This window comes from Elgaria multicarinata, chromosome 1 (assembly GCF_023053635.1).
Source record: "Elgaria multicarinata webbii isolate HBS135686 ecotype San Diego chromosome 1, rElgMul1.1.pri, whole genome shotgun sequence".
In the NCBI taxonomy this organism is placed as follows: domain Eukaryota; kingdom Metazoa; phylum Chordata; class Lepidosauria; order Squamata; family Anguidae; genus Elgaria; species Elgaria multicarinata.
The window spans coordinates 183,063,782-183,089,949 of record NC_086171.1 but is presented as its reverse complement, the minus strand read 5'-3'; the positions used below and the strand labels follow the sequence as shown (position 1 = coordinate 183,089,949).

Genomic DNA, 26,168 nt, shown 5'->3' with positions numbered 1-26,168 from the left:
AGTGTTTTTCCCTTATAAAGCAATAGTAACATTTCATGTTCTTCCCAAAGCCAAGTAAAATAATAAAACAAGCATAGACCAAGATATCTATCCCCTTTTTCCTTCAGCTACCAGACCAATTGGAAAGGTTTGAGGCTTACTGAAGCAAGGTAATAAAGGCAGGCCTTAGAGACCTGGAGTTTTCTGTTGGGATCCCTGAGAGGAGTAGCGTCATTTCTCCAGTTAAGGTTCATTCCCTGGTTAAGTTTCATTTCTTCAAAATGCGAATTCAGGGTATATATAAAAGTGAGCGACCAAAGCCAGGAGACAGACCAGAGACAGAGAAAGACCACAGCTTATGGAAGGAACAGAAAGAAGCAGTTTACGGTAAAGAACTTGTATTTTTGCAACTCGTTTCTTTTGATGCCGGTATCACTCAGCTCTATTGACTAAATACCTTTGGTTGTAATTTGCTTGTTTTACTTTATTAGTAAACTGTTGTGTTAAACCAAGGAGTGTCTAGAGTGTCACCCACCCCATGTGCTTAAACCCTATGTAACAGGGAAGGTTAAAAGATGGAAAGTGGGACTCTTAAGGAGGCGGAGATCCTTAAAAAGTTGCTCAGGAAGGCCAGGCTATAGAAGGAACCCTGACAACAACAAAGTATAACTACACTTCACATATTGCTGTGCGAGATACAAATTTCTCCCCCATCCATACTAAAACCCTGGAAAGCCCCTGCCAGTCAGTGGGTAGACAAGACTGAGCTAGATGGACCAATGGTCTGACTCTGTATGAGACAGCTTTAAATTTGTTCGATTTTGGTGTCTGCATTTGTTTGGAGTAGTTGCAGGGAAGGTAGGGAATACGGCAATGCTCACTCAGGCTGACAAATGCCTTTCATATATTTCATCCTGTAACAAAAATGTTGACAAAAACGTTGTAAGTCTTCATTGCTTCTTCTCCCCAAGGAAACTTTGTGTGCAAGTTTGAATTGAACACACCACCATTTGGAGAAGGGAAAGCAAAACATTATTCATAATGAGAGCTGCCTTTTTGGCATATATGCTGCATGACCCTGTAATATTTTCCTCTGGAGAGAAGTAGCAGGGGGCTGACAACCCTCATTGGCCATGGGGAGCTGGCTTGCCTCTCATTAACCATAATTACTTGATATAACACTGGAATGACGCAGCAATACCACAACCAAGCTAGTTCTGAATCTCCCCTGGTATCAGCATATGCCAATTACGTTTCTAGTGCTGAATTCTATATGAGCCACAGAGCTTCAAACCTGCCCTCTGGCCTCCCCCCATCCTCACTCTTAACACTCAAATGGCCTTTCAACATTTACAGTTACTTAAAGAATATTTTGGTAGGTATTAGAGAAAAGGGTAGTACAACCACTGCACATTTCAGAAAGGTGGTCTGTAAGAGATGAAAAACCACTGGAGGCACATAAAACATTTAGGTTGAAAACCAAAGCGCTGGTGGACAGAGATGACTAATCAATATTTCCAGAATCACAGGCACTGTCAACCTGTGATACTTATGCAGTAGTTTTATGGATCTGCAGGATTATTCTAAAATGTGTAACTCCCCTCATAATTATGTGGTTTTGGCGTTTGAAGTGGAAGAACAGCCATCCCCTGCTGGCAAAAACAGTATATAAGCAGGGAACTTAGACTGAGTCAATAGCCCATTTTGCCCACTGCTGTCAAATCAGACGACAAGGCCATCTGAGGATATCCATCTGCTTTTCAAGGTCTCAAGGTGGAGGTATTTCTCAGCCCTGCTTTGCAATTCTGCACTGGAGATGCCACTTTACTTAGATGCAAGTCCCACATAGTCCCATAAAACTTACTCCCAGGCAAGTATGGACAGGACTGAAATCTTAGATGACTTTGATCCATTTCCTGCACCTGTAATTAGATCACAAAAGCTTACATTGCTTTTGTTTCTGATGGAGATGACTTTAATAGTGGCTTTGGTTTTCCTGTTTTTTGTTAGTTGCTTTGATTTCTTTGGAGGAGAGAGCAATATATACACATTTAAAAAATATAACCAAAGATGCAGGCTAGAAGTAGATGTGTTCAGTTTTAGAATGGCTCCTTTCATTCCTGCCTAAACAACATTGCCACAAGATGCATTCCAGATGAAAGTTATTATTAGCGTTACTTACAACCTTCACCCAAGAGACTGAGTGGATAGATAAATTCCTCCCTCCTTTTTGGTAGTGAAGACTAGATCACTAGGCTCTGCAACCTGATCACAACTATTCAGCTTTGGTCTCTCTTTGTAGTCATTACACCCTACAGAGCAGAGAAAATCCTACTAAGGCACCTCTACACCAGGTTTACTTAGGGAACCAAGCCTATTTGTTTAGCCCATCCAAGACCTCCATGCTGCTCATGCTTCGAGATCCATTCTTATGTCTCGTGGAACCAGAGCAAACTTTGCATTCTGGGATAAAACATAACCACCCTTTTTGTATTATTACTTCTCATATGGCATTTGTGTAATGGAAGAGTACTACCATACCCTAAAGCCATAAGACTTGGGCACTTGGCCAAATGCATTGAGATTCAATTTAGCACATAATCATTCCTGAATTTTAGCTATTTTCTTTTGCAGCCTAGTAGAGAAAGTGTAGCTCCCTTGTTGTATGCATAATTAGTGCATTTTTTAAAATCTGACAAGATGGCTTTTTTTGCAATGGATCTAACAGGTCTGGGAGCTATTTTCAATGGAAATGGCAATTACAGATGCTCATTAGATCCCTATCAGGAAGGCTACTTTTAACAAGGAAAGAGATAAGTGTGCTGATAAAATCAGTAATGGAAGTATTTACTCTTTGCAGTCTTTGTGTCTATGGCTGACTATTAACATTAATACAAACTTTGATTTCCCTTATCTTCTTGATGAGGTAAATTTGTTGTAGTTAACATACTTTATAATTATCTAGTATTCCTTAGAATGGGTGAAATAAAGAATGACCAGCTGTGAAATATTAGATTTCCAATCTAAACCTATATACATTTTCTCTGAAGTGCATAGCACTTGGCTCAATGTGAGTTACTTCCTAGTAAGTGTGTGAACAACTGCAGCTTAATTTTCAGATTTTTTTTTTAAAAATAGCTATTTTACCTACAAAAATATCATTTAATTTTTTTTTATGGTTAATCATGATTTAAAGAACATCTTACAGGGGAGCATTATGATTGAAGGGTCTATTAAAAGGGAGAATACCCTGAACACTAACTTTATTATTAAATATGATGCTCTTCCATATCATCGCATTGCCCATTCTGCCATGCCCGGCATAGCCTGGGCGTGGGGAGGGATTTGCGGGCGTGGCAAGGGGGAGACGTGCCCATCTTGCATTGGGCAGGATTTCGTGCCACTGGGCTGGGAGGGGTTTTAGTCTGACTAAAAGCTGGCCACTTACCCCTCGCAGACCCTCTTGCTTTCGCGGCTCCCTCCCTCCAGGCAGTGTGAGCTTGCTGGTTGCCATTAGGGGGCCGAGTAGGAATTTTTTTGATCACATTCTGAATTGGATGTGAGTTGTTTTGCCTACTTCACACTGTAAGATAGGCTGGGAGCATAACTAGGTTGATTTGGTGGCAAGCTAATTTGGTCACATCTAACTCATGGGCAGGTAGGAACGGGCATCCAGAGGGATTTGAATGGCGAGCATTCATAGGCACTGTTCCAGTGATAGGTGATTCCCGAGGGCTCCCAGGGTTGAGCCTTGTGGCCGGGCTGGGGGATAAGGACCACCTCTGAGGCCGACCTCTCTCACCCACCTTGAGCCTAGGGGGCATGGGTTGGGGGTGACAAGGGAAGGTCTCTCTACACCATAAGGGGACGGCCAGGAGGGGGGCGAAAAGCACAGCACCACCCACTGGCCTAGAAAGCTTGCCCTTTACATAGAAAGGTCTGTAAGCAGGCCAGACTGGATGCCCGATAGGTTACCCCTTTGCAGATCTTGAAAAAATGTGGCCCAGTTTAAATCCAACAGTTTGTGTCGTCTCTTATTTCTTGCCTCCGTCCCGCAATTTCTATTTTCCTCAATTTTGTATGAATTTCTCTCCATACATAAATATTATAGAATAGTAGAGTGGAAGGGGCCTATAAGGCCATCGAGCCCAACCCCCTGCTCAATTCAGGAATCCACCTTAAAGGATATGTGAGATGGTTGTCCAGCTGCCTCTTGAATGCCTCTAGTGTGGGAGATCTCACAACCTCCCTAGGTAATTTGATTCTATTGTCATACTGCTCTAACAGTCAGGAAGTTTTTCCTGATGTCCAGCTGGAATCTGGCTTCCTGTAACTTCAGCCCATTATTATGTGTCCTGTACTCTGGGAGGATCGAGAAGAGATCCTGGCCCTCCTCTGTGTGACAACCTCACAAGCATTTGAAGAGTGCTATCATGTCTTCCCTCAATCTTCTCTTCTTCAGGTTAAACATGCCCAGTTCTTTCAGTCTCTCTTCATAGGGCTTTGCTTCCAGACCCCTGATCATCCTCATTCCCCTCTTCTGAACACACTCCAGCTTGTCTGCATCCTTCTTGAAGTGTGGTGCCCAGAACTGGATGCAATACTCAAGATGAGGCCTAACCAGTGCTGAATAGAGGGGAACAAGTACCTCACGTGATTTGGAAGCTATATTTCTATTAATGCAGCCCAAAATAGCATTTGCTTTTTTTGCAGCCACATGTCAGCACTGTTGTTGGGAGATGCCTAAAAACAGGCTCCACATGATGGTTCCACCATATCATTGCTATACAGTATAGCACAGCTGATCATACCATTTTCCTTATCACACAGGGGTCTCCAGTAAATGCCAGTTACCACCTAGAATGACAAGAGAGTCTGAGCAATATGGAAGAAACACTTCATTGGGTGTGCTACATGTTATGACAGCAGTGGGGATAAACCATTTTCACCTCCTTCCCTCTGAGGTTGATAACTAAGTAAGCATGACTAATCCTATAGCCCATTGCATCAATGGGGATGTGCATAGGATCAGGCACAAGAACTACTGTGCCAGTGTAACAGGTTGGGGAAGGTCAACATAGCATCTTGCTTTAGCTGAATTCCAGCCGTTGGGTAGAATCTTAAGATAGTCAGAATGGCAGAACAGCTACATCACTGGATGCCACTTTGTGTGCCAAGTGGAGTTAGGAATTTCTTTTTAACCTAAAACATTGCACACCACCTTTCTACCACATAGTTGTATTCAAAGCAACTCACTAGTTACATTGCTTAATATGGTTAGGGTGTTCCAACAATATTTTTATTTTATTTATTGCATTTTTATACCACCCAGTAGCCGAAGTTCCCGGGACGGTTAACAAAAACAATAGTTGTATCACCATTCATAAATCCTAGAGAATTCATTTTGTTTCCTTTCTGATTGAGGAGTCTGTCCCCATGCCCAAGAGGGTGCAAACATCTGAAGCAATCAGGCTGACTTTCCTTGAGCTCAAACAGTCAGGCGTCAGATCTCTTGAAATTAACAAAAACAGATCCTGTGTAATGACATCATTAAAATCAGACCACCCTGAGACATTCTGATGGTCAATGAACAAAATGTCAGTGAATCCCAGCAATGTATCTTTGGAGAGGAGCCCAGCAATCATTCATTTGAACATCCTGCACTGAGGCAGGATTATAGACATCCAAATTTTGTTTGTGCTTATAAAACAGCAGAGCATGCCCCATTCATGAGCAGAAGAATGTCTCACAAATTCTCAAAACATGTGCTCACATTTGAAAAATCAATTGTAATTGCATAATTTGAAATATGTCTGTGGGTGAGAGTTGCACATCTTTGAAAAATACTCCGATTTTTGCAGTTTCCCTGTTCAATTGTGTTTGGTTTGCACAATTTTCTTGTCCATGCAACTCAAACAGTGATTGCAAGCACTCAGGGAAACTGAAGGAGAGACAAGCATCAAGTTGATCCTCAGAGAATTTAGGATAACATGAATGTTGCTCGTTTTCCTATCCCTAATCCAAATACACCTGCTAGATTGGCCCAGATCAGCAGAGGCTAGGATGGGTTAACAATGTAAGTACTCGACTTTTTTAGTGCGGAGCTTCGGGGCTTTGCCCCTGGATTGCTTCGGAGTGGCAGCTGCATTATGTGGATCACCTGCCACCACTCCAAAGCAATCCGGGGCAAAGCGCCCTTGTAGACAGGCCCCAGGACACCATATTACTTGACTTTATTTGGAATACTGTGTTAACTTTGGACATCACAGTTCAGGAATGCTAATAAATGTAGGAGGAATTACTGGAAAGGTACTGTTGAGAAGGCTTGTGCTTGCCCCGGAAAAGCATTTGTACCTGAGCATTCAAAGTGAATACTCATAAAACTTCATGGGGGTGGGGAGCTCTCTGGGTATTCAACCAAATGCTCTAAGGATGGAAATTTCAATTCTCTATCAGCTGCTACCCTGTCCCTCTTCCCCAAGGCCAAATTACCTGAATATATTTGTTCCGTCTGTCTGTAAATGACCCATAAGCTTTATTTCTTGTTACAGAATCATGGGGTTTGTACTCCAGATCATGACTAGAAGGCCCACTGGGACCTTCCAGTCATTGCTGGAGCCCTCTGCTGACTTACCCCATCCTTTCTTGAGAGGTAATTGTTTTGGCCTTGGTGGGAGGGAAGGATCTAGGGTATCAGCCAATAAAGGCCTGGGAATGCAGGCCAAATTAAAATGTTTGTGTGTGCATTGCTACTTGCAGCAAGCTTTAGCCTTCCCAATCCTGCTTGCAACAATTTGAGCAGGAGTGCTTGCATGAACAAGCAAGCATCCCCACTCTAATTCCCCCCCGCCCCATCCATGAGATCAAAAGTAAAAGCTGGAGGAAGACTGGCTGCATATAGTCTACCAAAGAAAGGTTGGGGATAATTTCCAAATATTGAAGCCAATAGTTTCCAAATATTGAAGCAGGAGCAGAAGCAACTTCCCATGCTTTTCACGGAGATGATGACAAGAAACAATGGGACTAAACTCCCCACCCCAACTCCAACAACAGTTTTAATTTCAACTGGACGAAAGTGCTGGCATGGAGGAACTTCTCATTGTGGAAGATTCCCGGTTTCCTTTTTTCATAAATGTCTTTTAAAATTATTGCTATTGTTAAAAAGCAGAGAAGATATTTAGAAAGGAAAAGTTTGCAATAAATGTTTTTGGCATAGAGTAACCTTCGCCAACCTGGTTCCCTCCAAGAATGATGGACTACAAACCACATCATCCGCAGACAGTAAGCCCATCTGTAGCATGACATCATACATATTCATCACTTGATGTGACAGATCGCCTGTGTGTTAACAGCCGTCGTAGCTCAAAGATCACAGGCAGCCCTTTCGTATCACTGAATCTCAGAACACCAGACTTTTCAGTGGAGGTTGCTGGTGCACTGAGGTGTGAGTCACTGAACAAAGTGATGCCACATGGTGAGATATCACATGGTATCTGTGCATGTGTGAACCAGCTCTTCTTCAGCCTTTGGGTTAAATGAATGAGGTTACATGTTACCATGACTGAGTAGGAAGATGACTTCAGGACAGTTTGCAGCACTCAAATCATTTACACCTTCATGGTTCAGCAGACTGCAAATGGGCCACAAGAATAAGCAGTTTTAAGATTAGAAAAAAATGGGAAGTGTTGGGTTTTTTTTTAAAAAAAGAAACACTTCAGCAACTATTTTCTCTTCCCTTGCTTATGCGAATTATGCTTGACCATGAAGCACCCCATTTGCAAAAGTAATCCCACATTCCTTTGCTAAGAAGTTGCTCCTTGGCAAATCTTGGTGCCACCTGTTCTAATATTCTGCAAAATGAGCCAGAATTAAGTTTCTTAAGGGATTCAGCAAGTGGAAAACGTGACCTTCTAATTAAAAATGTACACTTCAAAGTCAAGGCCTTTGATACTACAATTCACCTGAACTTCTAAGAGCATTAAATAATGGAAGGAAGAAAACAGCTAGAGCTCACTATCCCCCAGAACAGCAGAGTGTTCTTATGCAACACAGAGATCAACTTAATCACAGATGACAACTTCTGAAAACCTTTGCTTTGAATTTATCCCTGGGATTTTTTTTCTAGGCCAGCTTGAAAACAAAAACTTTGTCTTCTTAAAATGCAGTAGCCTCAGGCGTCTTTGCAGGAAAAAAAAAGTGACGCATCTCAGGTTTGGGGGGGAAATGTCTGTGCCTATCGCCTTTTAGCATCCCTCTCTAAAAGCTTCTCTCTACGATTTAGCTAGATTCAGATTATCCAGATCAGCATGAATTCTGCAGATTAACCTACTCCTATAAATATAGGTATGAAAAGTGTAGGTTTAGGATTACATTTTAACTACCTCATTACAGCTTTATGGGTTAGAAGAAAATCGCTTGTTATTAACCCAAGACACTTTTGCCTAGCCAATTTTTATGAATTTAGAAAGCATTTGCCGTGCCAATGTATGTGAATCCTACATTGATTCAGCTCATTATTTCAGGCTTGGCTCCTCTTGTGCCCTCCCCCTCTGTGCTAGCCTATATCACTTTGCTAGTTAAATGCACCCTTTCCATCACTATATTCTTTCCAAGGTCCTCACACTTTTTCGGATGCATGCCCGACAAAAAGAAATCCTGTGGACATATAGCCTGTATTAAAGCCTGAAATAAAATTCATCTTAGTTTCTAAGTTTTGAAATGCATTTCTCCACACGCCAGGTAGAGAAACAACAACCCCAGGCTGTTTCTTGAGAATGAAAATGGACGGTAATGCAGGGATGGGGAAACTCAGGTAAGAGCCCCAACCTGGCCCTAGCTCCCCCCATAACCATGTCCACTTCTCCAGGCCCCACTCCCATTCCCCAAACCACTGGTGCAGTTCTGCCCCATTTTAAAAGGTTGAAATGCCTTCCTCCACCAAGGCTTAGTTACTGGCAGTAACTAAGTGATTTAAGCTAAAATAGGGCTGCTACTTTTGCCTTCAGCCCCGCTCATCATTGGAGCGCCACCCCCAAGAACTTCTCCAAAATGGAATTTGGCCCTCAGCCTGAAAGAGGTTCTGCACCTCTGCTGTAGAGATCAGGAGTGTCAGCTAAGAAAACTATCATTCCAATCTCTCTTCTGCTGTTAACAAAGGGCCAGGGTCAATGGAACAGAGTTTATAAAGTGAGAGGAACCAGAGAAAGGCCACGTACATTTCCCTCCACACCCTAACTTCACCCCCCTCATGAAAAAAAAACCCCACTGGCATTTCCCACAACTAAGGATTGTATGTTGAGCGATTTTATTTCTGCAGGGTCTTCTCAATACTGCCCCATCCCATCCTCAATCTGTAAGAGGGGAATAGTATTAGTGATCTACCTTACAATGGTATTACAGGGACTGAAATAAGGCATTTAGTGCACTTTGGATACTGCAAGGTATTCAAATACTAAGAAACATATTAATAGTTTGAGAGGATTATGGCTATCGAGGAACTACTCTGATTTTATATCCAGACACCATTGCCTTTGGCTTGATCTTTACATTTAATCAAAGGCTTGAAACTTACAAATACAATGAGCATTATGGGATGTAGAACAAAATGCTCTGGTCCTTGTATTGAATGAATTGTTGAATTGGATTGTTGAAAGCTCTCTTGTTGGCAATCTTTGCCTTTCTTTTCTTTGAAGAACTGAATCACATCACTTTTGCTTTCAAATTAAGTGATCTCCATTCAAGAATGTTAATCTTCACGTTGAGTCAGCTAGAGGCCTGCAGTTAAGGTTTTGGTTGATAAATGTGCACCTCCACAATCCTGCCCCCCCCAGTCACCAGAGAATCTCTCCATCCCCTATTGACTCCGATACCAGTCTCACATTCTAAGCCCTAGACCCACTCTTGCCCTCTCCCTCCTACCATCTTCTTCCCTGCCACACAGGCTCTCCTCCTCCTCCTCGACACATCTGGTGTCAGTGGCAAGTGTTCTTAGCCACAAGCACAATACAAGATAAAACATCCCTCCCAAATCACCGACTGTTATCTGCCTTTTCAAAAGAAGCAATCCCCCTTCTGAGACTCACTTTCTTTGTTTTGCCATTCCCTTGAAATCCATCTACAACTTTATCTTGACAGTCAGAGCCCACATACATCCTCCACTGGCGTTCTGCAAGGAAGCGGAGGAATATTAGTCTAAGGTATGTGCCTCTTGCAGAGACGCCTTACATGCTAACCAAGCCCCATTTTTCTCTGCAACGAAAAGCATCTATAAATATGAATAATACCAGTGACAAGCCACTATTGAGAGTGGGAAGCTTTTAAGAGGCTCTAAAGAGCTCTATTCTTGCTCCATTATTGTGATGTTGTCTAGATTTACCTCACACAACATGAACTCCTTTGCCAGCAGAGTTATTTTCTTTTGAGGTTTACAAAAAAATAGAAAATAAAGCAGCAGCAACAAAAACCAGCCACATAAAATCTTAGTTCCTTGCCACAACAGGCATGAACCAGCCAAAGTTCTGAAGATCGAAACTGTCTTGATTTCAGCAGGACAGTGCAGCATGCTGTTAACATGAAACGAATGGGACTCAAAAGTGCTGAACTTTGACTGGGTCATTCCCAATGTGTGTTATTTCGTTGGCTTATTACAGAAGTCAGCAGGAAAAAAACCACTTTCAAAAGCAAAGAAAGAAAACTACACAAACACACAAAAACACTCCTCGCACAGTGCCTACTCTAAGCAACTAGACAGAGGCAACCAGGCACAATGCGCCTGAAAAAGCCAAATCGAATACCACAATGGAATCGAGACATTTCAAACAGCACGTTCTAAGCAGCCCAACCTGCACACCAGTTAAACTGAAGTGGGATTTATTTTCATTGAGCTAGTTCGTACATTGGGCTGCATAAAAAGGTAAACCTAGCCCTCAAAACCATCTATTCAACATCGCTCACTTTGACCAATCTGACCTCTTTAGAAGGTGATGCATGAGCCCACCTTGCCTATCACAGCTTATTTGGCTCAAGAGACCATGCAAACAAGGTCCTGCATTTGTCTCCATATTGCCTCTTTCCTGGATGTTCTTGGCATGTTTGCAGGACTTCCAGTGTCACACCAATTAAAAAGAATGCCTGTTTATTGAGAACAACAGGTTTTCAAATGCAAGTAAGGGAAGCTTCTTTCTGGTCCAATCAGGAAAAGTGTATATAACAATGGAGCTTTTGCCAAGTTGGGGCATTTTCTAAGGCTCAAGAGCATCCTTATTTTATTTCAAGCTGCAGCCGTATTGTGGTATTTGAACTGACCGAGCTATGTGAAGATTGTCTGAGCTTATGTGAGCCCGATTTAATAATGTCTAAACACTGCTCAATTTTGCAGTGAAGATCAAGTGTTGTATAGGTGCGGGAGTGTTGTGTTTGACTGAGAAATTCACAAACTACTGGGTTATGAAGCTCAGTTGCATGCCTCAGGGCAAGTCACTACCTCTGAGCTTGACCTACTTCCCATGGTTGTGGTGAGGCTAAAAGGATCCCGAACTCTTTAGAGGAAGGATGGAATAAACTTAACAGGAATAAACTCACATGACAGAGAGCCCCTGAGTAGAGCTCAGGCTTATCTGTGTTGAATAAACCATTTCATTTTGGAAAGAACAGCGTGGTGTCAATTATATTCCCCACCCTCCCAAAGTGCCCAGATTCAAATATACACTGTACGCTTGACTATGTACATGTAAGACAATAACTGTTGAAATTAGCAAGATGCACATTTCTAAGCAGCAAGATGGAATTCCCACTTTGAGAGAACAGTGCAGGAACTACTACAATGTTTGATTTAGATGTGAGAGAGCAAGGTTCAGATTCCTGCTCAGTTCATTGCACAGCCTTGGGCAAGTCACGAACTCTCAGCTCCACCATCTCAGAACCCAGTGAAGGTTCTTCAGAGGAATGAGGAAAGAGAGAAGGGGGGATTGTAGTGCATTTTGTATACAGAGATGTACCTTTAAAACAGTACTAGACCTGCCTTAGCATTACCTCTTAAAAGGAAACCGGGCAACTTTGCAGGACATGGGGAGAGACCATAGGTGGGTAGAAGTGCTGAGTACATACCTCACATGCAGAAGGGCTCGGGTACAATTCCCAGCACCTCCCGTTAAACACACCAGGGAGAAAGTGGTGGGAAAGACATCTACAGGAGAACTACTGTCATCCAGAATGGACAATAGACAGACAGGTAGCCTGACCTGCTATAAGCAGCTCCCTATATTCCTGTGATAGAAACATGTGTTAAAGTCCACTTGCTAAATCAACTCCTGACCCTTATAAATATAGTCCACAGTGACCCATGGAGTGGATCATTCACAGAATATTCTAGCAGCATTGCCCCAAGAGCAATCTTGACCTAAGAAAACTTAAAGAGGTTACATTTTGAAATTTGATTTGGGCCATATCCTTTCACAACAGTTCTGCAAATAACATTCTCATCTGCAGCCATCAATCAAACTGTCAGGTATCAGTCAGGATAAGCAGCCATGCAATGTATGCCATAAAGAAGCCAACACACCTGCAACAAACACACATTGGGTTGTTGTTGTTTCTTTATTCATGTTAGTGCTTCTCTTATACAGAAAGCAGTTTGTCCTACATTTGGGTCCCCCAAGATTCAGAAAAAAAACTTTCCCCCACAACTCCCTGCCTATCTCTGTTGGCACAGTAGCACCTCTGTTCTCTTTGCCCCTTCCAGACTCACCACGGGACTTAAAACAGGTGGAAAGTATTGACAGCACAAAACATAATTGAAATCCAATTTGCAAGGAACGGTTTAAAAAAAAAAAGAGGGGAAAAAAAGATTTCATTTCTGATAGGCATGTCCAAATCCATAAAAAAAAAGTCCAAGAAAGTGCTATATCATCTGGCAGACACAAGAACTAAAGACTTTTTTTTAATAACAAAGAAAGGGGGAAACATTTAAAAGTTCAAAGACAAAAGAGAACCACACACACTTGTCAAGCATTTGAAGAAGAAAAAGGGAAATGGGTTTTTAAAATAGAGAGGAAACAAGTTTGCAAAAACAGAGCTAGATGTTTTAAAGGGGAGAAAAACAAAAACAAAAGGGAGTTAAGCAAAGGAAAAATTAGTTGAGGGGGTAGGGGCGTGGGGAAGAGAGCCAAAAAAAGAAAAGGTAAGTTCAGTTGCTAGACCTCACACTGCATGTAGAACAAACGGACAACCAAAAGTGTCTCTTTAAAAAAAAAGGGAGAAAAACATAACCAAAAAGTAATTCATAATTAATCTTTCGTTGGCAATCGAAAAGAATAAAGGGGAAAAAGCAGTTGGAGAAGGGGAAGAAAGAAGAAGGAAAAAAATACTCACCAAGCAAGAAAATTTTCAGAAGTAAAAATGTCAAAGAAGAAGTGAGTGAGAGACAGGGGAGGAGAAAAGAGTGAGAGAGCCACCAACACACACACAGAGAGTAATAGCCCAGCAGCAGCAGCCCGAGCCACCGCCAGGTTCCTGAGCCAGCGCCCTCTGCCAACTCTACCGAGCTGCGAACACACTGATCGAGCTTAGAGTCCAGGCGCTAAGAGTCCTTCCAGCAGAACGTACCATTGCTAGGACTGGAGGAGGGGGAGGCGAGCGCTGAGAACTCCACAACCGCCAGGCTTCTGCGCCAGAAAGGGAGTGCAAAGGACGCCCTGGAAAAGTTGGAGCAGGCAGTGAAGGGGATTCGCTAAGAGAGGCGAGGGGCGCCAAGCAGGACTAGAAGGAAGGGCTGTATGTTTCTTCTGCCCCCCCCCCCCGAACGAGTGATTTTGGAAAAGTCCTCTCTTGGAGGTAGCAGGTGGGGAGGAGGGAAGAGGAAGGAGGAGGGGGGAATGGGAGGTCGATTGCTCGGCTGTATCACAAGGTGTGATCCCTGAACCAAGCGGCGCGTAATCATCACAGTTCCAACATCTTGCCGGGTCCTCCTCGGTGCTTTTGCGGTGACATAAAGACTTGGTTAAGCAGGCGGGCTGGCAAGCAGGAAACAAGAGGGCTTGATGCTTCTGGAAAACCTGGACAGTTCTCTCTTTCCGATCACGGACCGAGCCTCCTCCCGCATCTCTAATACAGCCATCAATGTTCTCAATATGCGGATTGAGATCAAGTCTAGTAACGATTTGTGCGGAAGGCAATTGGTTAGAGAGAGCGAGAAAGAGGCCGGCAGGAGAGATCTCAGAGCGTCGCCACCGGACAGTTTCGGTCTTGGCTGAGGTATCAGTAATCTTTTCCATGAAAATGATACACGTGTTCGTGTGTGTGTGTGTAAACTCGTATATAGGGCTTCTTCTGACAGATAGGTAAAGTGGACATTCCTAAATTATTCCTCCTGCCCCTAAAGACTGATGCCAAATATCATACACCGCTGAATTTTGGATCAAACCAGTTTAAGGTGCAATCCTTTGCATTTTTAGACAGAAGAAAGTTCCTTCAATTCCCAGCATGCCCCAGCCAGCTGGGGCATGCTGGGAGTTGTAGGACTTTTTTCCAGTCTGAACATGCATAGGATTGCACCTTTAATCCCTCTGAAGATATGAGATGATTAAAGTATGTCAGCCTTCCAGATACATTGGATATATTTTTTGGACTACAACTCCAGGATTCCAGACCATTGGCTATACTGGCTGGGGATGATGGGATTATGCCTGGAAGGAACCAGGCTGGGGAAGCCTTGTAAAAGTGGCAATCCATTGATCACCCCAGCGCTGCAATCCCATGCTGTGCAGAATAAGTCAAGTTAAGCCCAAGGGTCTTTTCCCTAATTCTGAATTGGACTGCAGCCTTAAATAGGCAGTGTTGTCATTGTGGCCTGAACCTGTGGTCTACCATGCAGGGGCAAATGTGGAGAGGACCAGGTACAACAGCTATTTCGCTAGTGAAGCATTGAGAGTGGTGCACTAGAATACCTAGAACAATGCTCCAGTACAATGCTCACACAGAGGAGGGCCAGGATCTCTTCTCGATTCTCCCAGAGTGCAGGACACGGAATAACGGGCTCAAGTTAAAGGAAGCCAGATTCCAGCTGGACATCAGGAAAAACTTCCTGACTGTTAGAGCAGTGCGACAGTGGAATCAGCTACCTAGGGAGGTTGTGGGCTCTCCCACACTAGAGGCATTCAAGAGGCAGCTGGACAACCATCTGTCAGGGATGCTTTAGGGTGGATTCCTGCATTGAGCAGGGGGTTGGACTCGATGGCCTTGTAGGCCCCTTCCAACTCTGCTATTCTATGATTCTATGATACAGCAGCCCCAAATAATGCTGCTGTACCCATTTGTTTTCACCAAAGAAGTTGCTTTTAAACTTGCAGCTTAACTTGCCATAAGTTAGATATGTGCAGAAAGGAAGCATGGATGAGCCAGGATAAAGAGAGCGAGTGGCAACATTCCTACTCATATTCATAAAGAGATCTTTGCACGAGTATAAAACATTTCAACCAAAAACACAACCATCAAGTGCCAAGCTCCTTATTAGCCTGAAAAGAATTACATGATGTTGTGCAATTAGAAAGGAGTTGACTTGCTCCATCAGAAGCTTGCAGTAAGTTGTTTCCAGGGCCATCAAATAGCCCAGTTTACCCCTGGCTTAACAATTAAAAAAAAAGTTAAGGTGGCAAATGGATTCAATGACACAAATGTGTTGTTTAATGGTAGTAGTGAATTAGACAGAGAAGTAAGAAGACCAGCACAGCAAAATTTATTTATTTAAAGCATGTATGCCCCACTTTTCAGCCAAAAGGGCTCACAAAGTTTCTAATAATAGTAACAAGACAGCCCCTATACTCAGTTTACAATCTAAAAGGAAAGGAAAGGAATAAGGGGCAGGAAGGGAAAAGGAGAATAAGAAAACTCAAGTACCATTTCTTATAGTTCTTATAACAACTAACTGTAATGGGATTGACTGTTCACAGACCACCAAGTAATAGCCTGACCTTCATCAAAATGGCTGTAATGTCACTAGAAGTTGTTGGCCTTACTGTGTGGAGCCTAGATGGAACTTACTGGCTTCTTCCACCACCACAGGTAAGGCTTTTGGGGCCCAGATGATACCCCTCTTGTAGAGCAGATGGTCTTGCACAGGGTGACCATATGGAAAGGAGGACAGGGCTCCTGCCCTCTTTTGTATCTGGTCAAGTAGGCGGGACTCCTGCAGCTTTAGCTGTAGTGATAAAGATGGAATATCACCACATGCTGCATGTATACAAATGACATTTGCTGAAATTCCCTTTTCTCTATAACTGTTAAAGATACAGGAGCTCTGTCCTCCTTTCCATATGGTCACTCTAGGCTAGTGAGCTACTCAAGACTCCTTGTTCACAGATTCCAAAGCTATCTAACATAATAACCCAGCAGTTCAAGTCTACTCTGGACTAACCGATGGAGCCAAATTATGTGCCTGCTACACTCTAGACTTTGGCTCCTGCACACAGGTACACTGGCATTATTGGACTTGTACTGATGCTTGGCTTGCCCACCATCCTGGCCCTGTGGCTGCGTGCAGGTTGATCTGGTGGGAACTTGCTGCTATTTTGATTTAGTTGCATGATGCCTTGAAATATCTGATGTAGCATTGCTCTGGGCATTGTGGGAAAAATCAAAATGGTGGGCAACTTCCTGGACTTAGCTACTTTTGCCAGATAAGCCCATGGCTGGAGGAGCAGGTGGGGAGCACTGAGCATGCACTATATGTTTGCTTCCTGGCATGGCTGCCCATATCATCAGTCTGCCCTGCCACTTACATGGACCTATGCAAGCTGACTAGCAAAAGAATTTTACCTCCTTCTCCAGCCTTCTCCTACCTGGTGTCCTCCAGATGTTTCAGCCCACATCTCCCAATATTCATACAAATGGCCATGCTAGGTGGGCCTCCTGGGAGTTGAAGTCCAAAACATCTGGAAGATACCCATCACAGATCCATTCCCCACCATAGCACCATTGACCTGGCAGCAATGGAAGCACCAGAAATGGATTAAACTACCCGAGACACTTGTCTCGAAATCTAAAAACTAATGAATATCTGATATCTACTTAGGTTGATTTTCTAGTTGATTTCCTGAATGGTACACAGCTACATTTCTGGATTCAAACAACTAATTCCCATATTAATTTTCAACATTTTATACTTTCTGAGTTTAGATTTTTAACTGCTACTACAGTCTCCAAATCCCAGGTTTTATACACTTTAACAATGAAAGTAAATCTGTTGCTTTCTTCTTATTTTCTGCTAGGAGAGTGAAATCTCCATAATTAAGAACTACATTTCTACATGCACAGCACTGCATCTTTAAATGGATATTTTGTTGTGCTTTTATAGGGATCAAATATGTGAATTGGCTTTGGAGTTTCTCTGTTTGTACTCTGTTACTTGGCTGATTTACATCCCCTTTGACTAGCTAGACCACACAGCATATGACAAGCCACACCCTCTGTGGGAACCATCTTATGGTGGTGCCCACAGCAGTTTCCCAAATTCCAAAATGTGCCAGTGGGTCCAAAAAAGGTTGGGGACCCTGGTTTACAGGACATAAGCAATATTTAGGCTACAATCCTTTACTCACTTACCTAGAAGTAAGTGCCATCAAAGGGACAACAAGGGAGAGGGCCTTTTCAGTGGTGGCCCCTCAATTATGGAATGATCTCCCTGATGAGGCTCGCCTGGCACCAACATTGTTATCTTTTCAGCGCCAGGTCAAGCCTTTTCTCTTCTCCCAGGCATTTAACAGCATTTAACAACTTATGCTAAGTTTGTTTGTTTTTTAATGGACCCCAGAACTGTTGTTGTTTAAATGGATGCTGTTGTTTTATACTGTTGATTTTATATTTTTGATGGTTTTAAATTTTGTATAATTTTTAATGTTCACTGTTTTTAACTTTTAAAAGAGCTTCGGCTGTGGGGCAGTATATACATTTAATAAATAAATAAATAAATAAAACCAATGGGATTTCTGAGTAGACAATGTATAAGATTGCATTGTAAAATTGTGTAACTCACTGATCTTTGGATTGCACATTGTTATCTTGTCCTTATCTGTTCCAGTTCCAGTTCTTCATACATCTAGGACTGAAAAGTAAATCAAGACAAAATATTTTAAAAGTTTTCTTTTTTAAAAAAAGCCTAAATATATTTGTGACTTCAGACTCTCCTTTCTTTGTCTATATTCATCTGCTTTGCAGCAAAAAAGCACAATGGCCATGCAATCCTTTTTTCCTTTCTTTCCTTTTAATGAATTTTTTATTTTCTTCTACAGGTACAAAAAGAATAACAATGAAGCAAACAATGTCAAAGTCAAGAAATTCATTCCCAAATGTTACATAGCAGCGAATCTGCCACAACCACAACAAAATAAACTATAAGAATTCCAATAAAGAGAAGATTTTGGTTTTTTCCAGCTCAAGTACATATCACAGTCATTTGTACTTCTTGAACAGTGAAGCCACTCTGGGGAGTTACTAAAAAGGGATGGCTCAACAGAAGTGGCTTCTCTAATAAAAGTGGAAAGAAAAATGTTGTAGGGTATACTGGAAAAAAAGGGATGACCTTGGCTTCTATGATAAGAAGATGGCTTACAGAGCCATCTTATAGGATTGATTCCCATTTCTAAATGGTGGGTTGGGATCTCCCAGAAGGCACATAAGTGTTCTCTGTCAGTTGCAGGTGTTATTATTACGTTTGCACAATAATTCTATGCCCACTGATATATATTGTTTTATGTTTGGATATACAACAGCAGACAAATTGATCTTGACATTAACCACTTCCATAACAGGATTGCACCTTGTAATCTGATCCTAAATCTTCTTGTTGTTATTAAAAGTTTATTGAACTTTTGCAGGGGGAAACAATAATGAAATATGCCATAGCATAGAGACAGCAGTGCTATCTCTTGTGTGTGCTTTGATCACCTGTTTTATTGGTTTGCTTCTGGACAAATTCAAATTTAACCCTTAAATCATTAAATAAATAAATGGGGAAAAGTACTAAAGCTATCATTTGGTTCATTGGCTTGTCTGGATACACATCTTATTGCCCGTGAAATATCAGACATACAATATAAGATATATTTATATATAAGATATCAGCAATTATAAGCTCAACAAATAATCATTTCCCATGTGGGTTAAACTCAGAACTAGCAACCAGTTCATATGGCTCAGTGTCCTCATGAAAGACACTGAAAGAAATGTAAAATGTTAAGTGAGGGAGGGGGCACAGATTTCTTTTCTTTTTTATCAAATTCAAAACAAACACTCCAAGTGTAAGAAACCTGACAATACTGCACTGGACCATATTATTTATTTATTTATTTATTTAATGTATTACATTTTTATACCACCCAATAGCCGAAGCGCTCTGGGCGGTTCTCAAAAATTAAAACCATACTAAAACAACCAACAGGTTAAAAACACAAATACAAAATACAGTATAAAAAGCACAACCAGGATAAAACCACGCAGCAAAATTGATATAAGATTAAAATACAGAGTTAGAACTGTAAAATTTAAACTTAAGTTAAAATTAAGTGTTAAAGTACTGAGAAAATAAAAAGGTCTTCAGCTGGCGACGAAAAGAGTACAGTGTACTCTTATTATTAATATTTATTATTATTATTATTATTATTGCAAAGTTCATAATACTTGATTGTACAATTATACTAAATGGTTTTTCAGAACAGCCATATCAATTATAGACAGTCTTTTTTTTTCAAATGCAACAATATTAGTTATATTTGGCAGTCAATTTTACAGAAAGGTTATAGCTGGCAGTCTGTGGAGTCCCTGTGTTAATCCATCTTGAGTATAGGCTCCTATAGACACAACACATTCTAATAACAGTTTACATACACTGATAAGTTTCACTTTCCTGAGTGACTGAATTCTTTCAGTGGTCTACCAGTTGGTAAAGAGCCCACTAAATGTTTGAGTTAAGAGTGAGATAATCTATCTGATTTTTCCAGCTCACCCTTCCCAGTGTGTAGATATTCCCACAACCAGTTGCAGCCACAATAGTAAAAAAATATATTAGCATTCTCCCTAGACTATGGGTAAAATCTAACATAAGTCCTGCTTAGAGCAGACCCATAGAAATGAATGGATATCAACCCCACTTCCCACCCACCCGTTTGGATAGTGCTAGTTAAAACTTTGCTTGGAGGGAGAAACAAGCATGGATCTAGAGGAAGAATATGAGGCTCTGGGAAAGATAACGTGACATAAGCAGGCACAAATGGTGTGCACCAAACCCTGAGCTGTCTCAGACATTGTGCTGAAGGCTTTACATTTAGGGAGATCTATTGAACCAAACTGGAAGCTTGTGAGGCAGAGAAAGTCCGACTGTGAGCAGGCCCCCATCTATTCGATAATGGGATTGTTCCTCATTAAATATAAATCTGAATTTTCATTGATTCGAATGTAGGTAAAGAGCATCACACTGCAGCAGCAACTCTGATTTATTTCCTGAATTTATTTTTTTATAGTGAGTTACAAATGCACACATGCACATTATCCCATATACAAAGCTATGGAGGAGAGAGGAGCGAAGCTATAAACTTTATATGCAGAGCTCCGCAGATAACACAGCAGAAGGAAAGGAACGAGGCAGCAGAACACATCTCCTTCATCTGGCTGCCCTCTTTCTTTTTGTGAACTGCCCAGAGAGCTTCCCATATTGGGCAGTACAGAAATGCAATAAATATAAAAATACAGGAATAAATTTGTTTTAAGAAGCTTTCTCTGCGGAAACAAGAAGTCTGACTTCAAACTAAAATCGGTGCAAATGAACGAGGCAGCCGATTAGTGCAAAATTGGGAAATTGGCCAATCACATTGTCCTACCCTCAAAGCTCCGCCCACATGTCAAAATCCGATTTAACTCCCCCAAAGTCGCATAGCCATAATGCGGTGCAAACTCAGACATGATGTAAAAGTTGCAGTAAATTGCAAATGCGAAGATGTGCATTATTGGCCCAGTGCTGCAGCGAATGGATGGCTGTGTCATGTAACCTAAAATGCACATTTAAGTCGGGATAAACAAGGCATATAGACAAGCCCCAAGAAAAAAGAAAAAGATATGAAAAGCAAAGTCTTGCTGTAGATGTTCCAAGGCATTGGGTGCAGAAGCTCTTTCAGCCCGAGCTCCATTTTGGAGAAGTATTCCCCACCCCTGCCCCAAATACCAGAATAATGTAGCTTCAAAGTGCAATCCTATGCATGTTTAGCCAGAAAAAGGCCTATAATTCCCAGCATGCCCCAAGGTTGGCTGGAACATACTGGATGTTGTATGTTTTCTGTCTAAACATGCATAGGTTGCGCCCTAATGCTCTTATTACGGTGACTGTATGAAAAGGACGACAGGGCTCCTGTATCTTTAACAGTTGCATAGAAAAGGGAATTTCAGCAGGTGTCATTTGTATATACGGAGAACCTGGTGAAATCCCCTCTTCTTCACCACAGTTAAAGCTGCAGAAGCTATACTAGAGCGACCAGATTTAAAAGAGGGCAGGGCACCTGCAGCTTTAACTGTTGTGATGAAGAGGAAATTTCACCAGGTTCTCCATATATACAACTGACACCTGCTGAACTTCCCTTTTCAATACAACTGTTAAAGATACAGGAGCCCTGTCCTTCTTTTCATATGGTCACCCTACTTCAACCTTTTAGAAAGGGGGCGGGGCTCCACAAAAGGCGGGAAACCACCAAATGACCAGTAGCTGTGGGAAAGCAAGGAGAGCTAGGGGCATGGCTACCCCAGAGGCATGGCTACCCCAGAGAGGTGGTTTGTTGTTTTTACTGCTCGTGCTCATTGCGAATTGAGAATAATCCTGCTTGCCATACTTTAATTTTTTGTTTCTTAATGAACTTTCACAGAAAGAAACAAAACCAGACAACAACATCAACCCTAACGACAAAGGGAGGGGGAGTTACTGCTGTTTGGCCTTGAAAAGAGCAACATCCATTAGCAACGGGATGGATTAGAGATGAGCGCCAGTTTCTTGGGAAAACACGGGTGAGAGCATATACAACATTTGGCAGTGACCCTTTAGCCTCTCATTAGGTGCACAGCTGCAACTAGATTTATGCACTTTAATTAGAACTGACTTTAGGAACTTGCTTGCTCAACCAGAAGAACATTAGAAGGAATAAACACAGGGCAGTGGAGTTTAAAATGGTGACATTTATTCTATGGTGTAAGCAGTTCCTAATGCTGCCCCTCCCTGCCTCCCTCTCCAGTCCTCCCAGGTAAATGAAAGAAACTTAGCCATGTGCAGAGCAATTAAAATCTCAAGCTGCCAAAGGAAAGCTTCTCAAAGCTCATATGCATCAGCATGTGTTGTAACACGATGCTTGAGAGCATGCCTCAGAAGTGTCAGAATCTGCTGCCCTCTCAGTTCTTGCACTACTGGGGAAGTGGGGGAGGGGGGCGTAGGCTGGGTGTTACAGTCAGGAGACTATTGGAACAACAACACACACAGACGCACACAGACACACTCCTCCTCCTAATGAAAGACAGATTGCGGCGGTGTTTTGAATTTTTGCAGAAACACAGGAAGCCAATCTACAAGGGAGCGCTGAGAAAATAAGAAACACCTCGGGTAATTTATTGAAGTTGGAATAGTTTCATCCAAAGAAAGCACCCAGATAATAAAGTGTAAAATAAAAGCGGCAGCAGCAACAACAATGGAAAGAGCGATGCACAGAATAATGGCATCCTGGCAATCCAACAAATCACTGGAGAGAGAGAGAGAGAGAGAGAAAGAAAGAAAAAAAGGAAAGGAAAGACAGGAAAAGATTAAGTGTTTGGTTCCTCATTTTCGTCTGCTTTGGAAGTGGATATTATTACTTGCAGTTCAAATGGATAGGACATGGCCTTCCTTGGAGCTCTCTTTTATTAAGAGTACATTAGCTTACATTATACCATAAAAGAGTAAGATATAAAAATTTCTTGCTCCTTGCCACTATATTGAAAACCGTAATTATTCATGGCCCTACAGGACCTCCTACTTTACTTAAAAAAAGAGGAGGGGGAGAATTTCATGTTTCCATAAAGCAGGGGTGGGCAACACATGGCCTGCAGCCTTTGCTGCTCCTGCACTGCTGAACTGGGCAGCAGTGCCCTCTCCACACACACATGCACACACACACACAGAGGCCCCATTCAGAAGACACGTTAAAACATGGCTTTAACCATGGTGGTTAAGTGAGAAAGACGGGCTGTGTTCAGAAGACACCCTAAACCACAGCTTTAACCATGGTGAATACGGCAAAAAAAGCCTTCTTCAACGTTTAGAATCATGGTTTAATGTGTCTTCTGAATGGGGCAAGAGAGAAAGAGAGAGAGAGAGAGAGAGAGTCCTTAGCTAGACCAGGTTATATCCCGGGGTGATACCCGGAATCATCCCTGTGTGTCCACATGACACATGGGGATCCCTGGATCAGGGAGGGATAATCCCTCCCTTGCCCCAGGATATAGCCCTACCCTTTGGCCCCGCTTTTTCCACAGTCTCGAGCTGAGCGCTGCGTTCATCAGGGGTAGGGTGGGGGGCGCGCGGGAAATCTTTTTTTTTTTTTAAAAAAAAAAACCACACTCACTATTACTCGCTCAAGCGCTCCTGCGCTCCTGTCTCTTTAAAAATTAAAAAATGGCAGGCGCAACGCCTCTCTTCCTAAGGTCGTTGGGCCTTACGTGTAAATAGGGGCAAGATCTCTTGTTATTCACAATGCGAGGTCTCCCCTCCTCTCCCCTGGACTTTCAGGTAGGTCTAGCCATGGCCAGAGAGAGAGAAAGAGATTGAGATTTTAGTGCTGTGGAGCACTAAAAAGATCAAAATTAGACTGTTCTCAAGCTATATTTGATCTTTGCAGTGCTCCAGAGCAGCTTGCTGCAGATTATTTTGCAGGTGCATCGTGGAGTGTTTGGCCTCATGGAGAGCAGCCCAAGTGGAAGGAAGGTAACAGAAGGCAAAAATAGCCCCTGGCACCACAAACCCCCACCAAAGACTTGGACAGAAAATGTATAGCTACCTGTTATTTCAGTTTCCTGCTATGAGAGAGAAAGTGAGAAAGAAGTTCTCCCCCGTTAATTTCTGCATCACCTTAAACAAGCTGAGGATGAGTAACACACTCATTTTCTTCCATTATTGGTAGTCATTTTCTTTGTGAAATAGCTCACATAGCTTGAACTCAATAGAAAGAGGTTCATTAGCACCTCACATCATCTTCTGCAAAACACTATTCAATGAATGGAGATCACTGAGATGTGTTACCAAGCCACGCACATGAATTTGTCCATCAATCCTTAACATGGTTGGTTGATTTGTACATTTTCTGGAAAGCATGCCTTTTCTCCCTTGCAACCATAGGGACATGTGAGGGAAGGTGGTATTGTGTCTGCCCCAGAGGGAGGTACAGCACAGCAGGGACATACAGTTGCACACACAGATGTGTGTTGGCTGGTGGGGACTGAGCAAGTAACTATATAAGCCAGTTCCATCCTTTCCCAGTCCTCACATCTTCTGCACTTTGGGTGGCAGCAGTAGAGGAAAGACTGTTCACTTCATGCCTATGTAGGTATTCCTTACCTGCACATCTGATTGGCTGTGGGAAACAGCGTTCTTTGTTTGTTGGCCTAGTCTATAATGCACCCTGGAGAAAGACAAGGATATTGGCTAAGGTAATGTCTGAAATAAATAAATTGGTCACAACTGGCAGGACATTGTGGGAAAGAAGAGAAGTAGGAGAAAAACTAGAGAGAACCTTGAGGCATCTCAAAGGTGATCGGGAATACCCTAGATTGGCCTCTTAGGGCTGTGGGAGCCTTGAGGCAGGAAAAGGACCCACTTGAGGCTTAGCCACATCACACATCAGGCCTGTTCTGACAACACACTAAGTAAGCCATGGTTAGGTAGGGTAACCATATGAAAAGGAGGACAGGCTCCTGTATCTTTAGCAGTTGAATTGAAAAGGCAATTTCAGCAGGTGTCATTTGCATGCATGCAGCACCTGGTGCTCTTTATCACAACAGCTAAAGCTGCAGGAGCCCTGTCCTCTTTTATATCTGGTCACTGTAGCTTTACTTCTGCAGCTTTAAGTAATGTGATGAAGAGGGAATTTCACCAGGAGCTGCATGCATGCAAATGACACCTGCTGAAATTCCCCTTTCAAAACAACCGTTTAAATAAAGTTGTGACTATAGTTACACAAGATTTCTGTCTCTCCTTTTTCTGGGTGCAGACTCACAACTACTGTGAAGAACTGGCAGTGGGTAGTTGGTTTGGGTGGGGGGAAACAAAGGCTTAGGTCATGATCAGCTATCATGTGCTATGCGCAAATCACTATCTATAAGGGCTGTTACGTAGCAAATGGAATTGCAGATGTGGCAGTCAATCATATTTCCACATCCCCTGCTTGCAGTCTAATATCCAAAATCTTGATAAACAGATTTCACCTGTACTCAAAACTATGTGCCCCAGAATAGTCTGCAGTGCACTACATTGGATGAATTTTTCATAGATGATTTAATTATGCCTCCAAATTTGGAATATTTTCAAAATTGACCAAGTAAACTGAAGCCTAATAGATATCTCAAACATGTATTAATTAGGGATGTGCTCCGCTCCGATTAGGAGCGTAGAAGCAGTAGCGGATTGGCCTGCTCCGCCTTACCCAGAGGCGGAGTAGGAGCGGACCGCGGACCCCCTAGAAGCAAGGCGAAGAGAAGCGCCCATTTTTCGGAGCTCCTAGTTCAGGCGGAGCGCTCCGGTCGCCATCTTGAAAACATTTCGCCATAGGATTGCATTGCGGCAAATAATCGCGCATAACTACGTTGTTTTTACAACGTAGCTACTAGGAGGAGGGCTTTCTCCGCTGTGGCACCCCGGTTGTGGAATGAGCTCCCCAGAGAGGTCCGCCTGGCGCCTACACTGTACTCCTTTCGTCGCCAGCTGAAGACCTTTTTATTCACTCAGTATTTTAACACTTAATTTTAACTTAAATTTAAATTATACTGTTTTAACTCTGTATTTTAACCTTATATCAATTTTGCTGCGTGGTTTTATCCTGGTTGTGCTTTTTATATTGTATTTTGTATTTGTATTTTTAACTTGTTGGTTGTTTTATGATGATTTTAATTTTTGTGAACCGCCCAGAGAGCTTCGGCTATTG

The 26,168-nt window shown here is 42.3% G+C and overlaps 1 protein-coding gene across 2 annotated transcripts in view; it reads right to left on the bottom strand.

Moving 5' to 3' along the window:
- Positions 1 to 13,519, bottom strand: part of RALY (RALY heterogeneous nuclear ribonucleoprotein) — a 278,971-nt gene extending 265,452 nt beyond the window's left edge. For both annotated transcript variants that reach the window (XM_063145266.1, XM_063145277.1), the window contains exon 1: positions 13,348 to 13,519. The gene's annotated coding sequence lies outside the window, so the exon portion shown is untranslated. The remainder of the gene's footprint in view (positions 1 to 13,347) is intronic.
- Between the last annotated feature and the right edge of the window lie 12,649 nt (positions 13,520 to 26,168).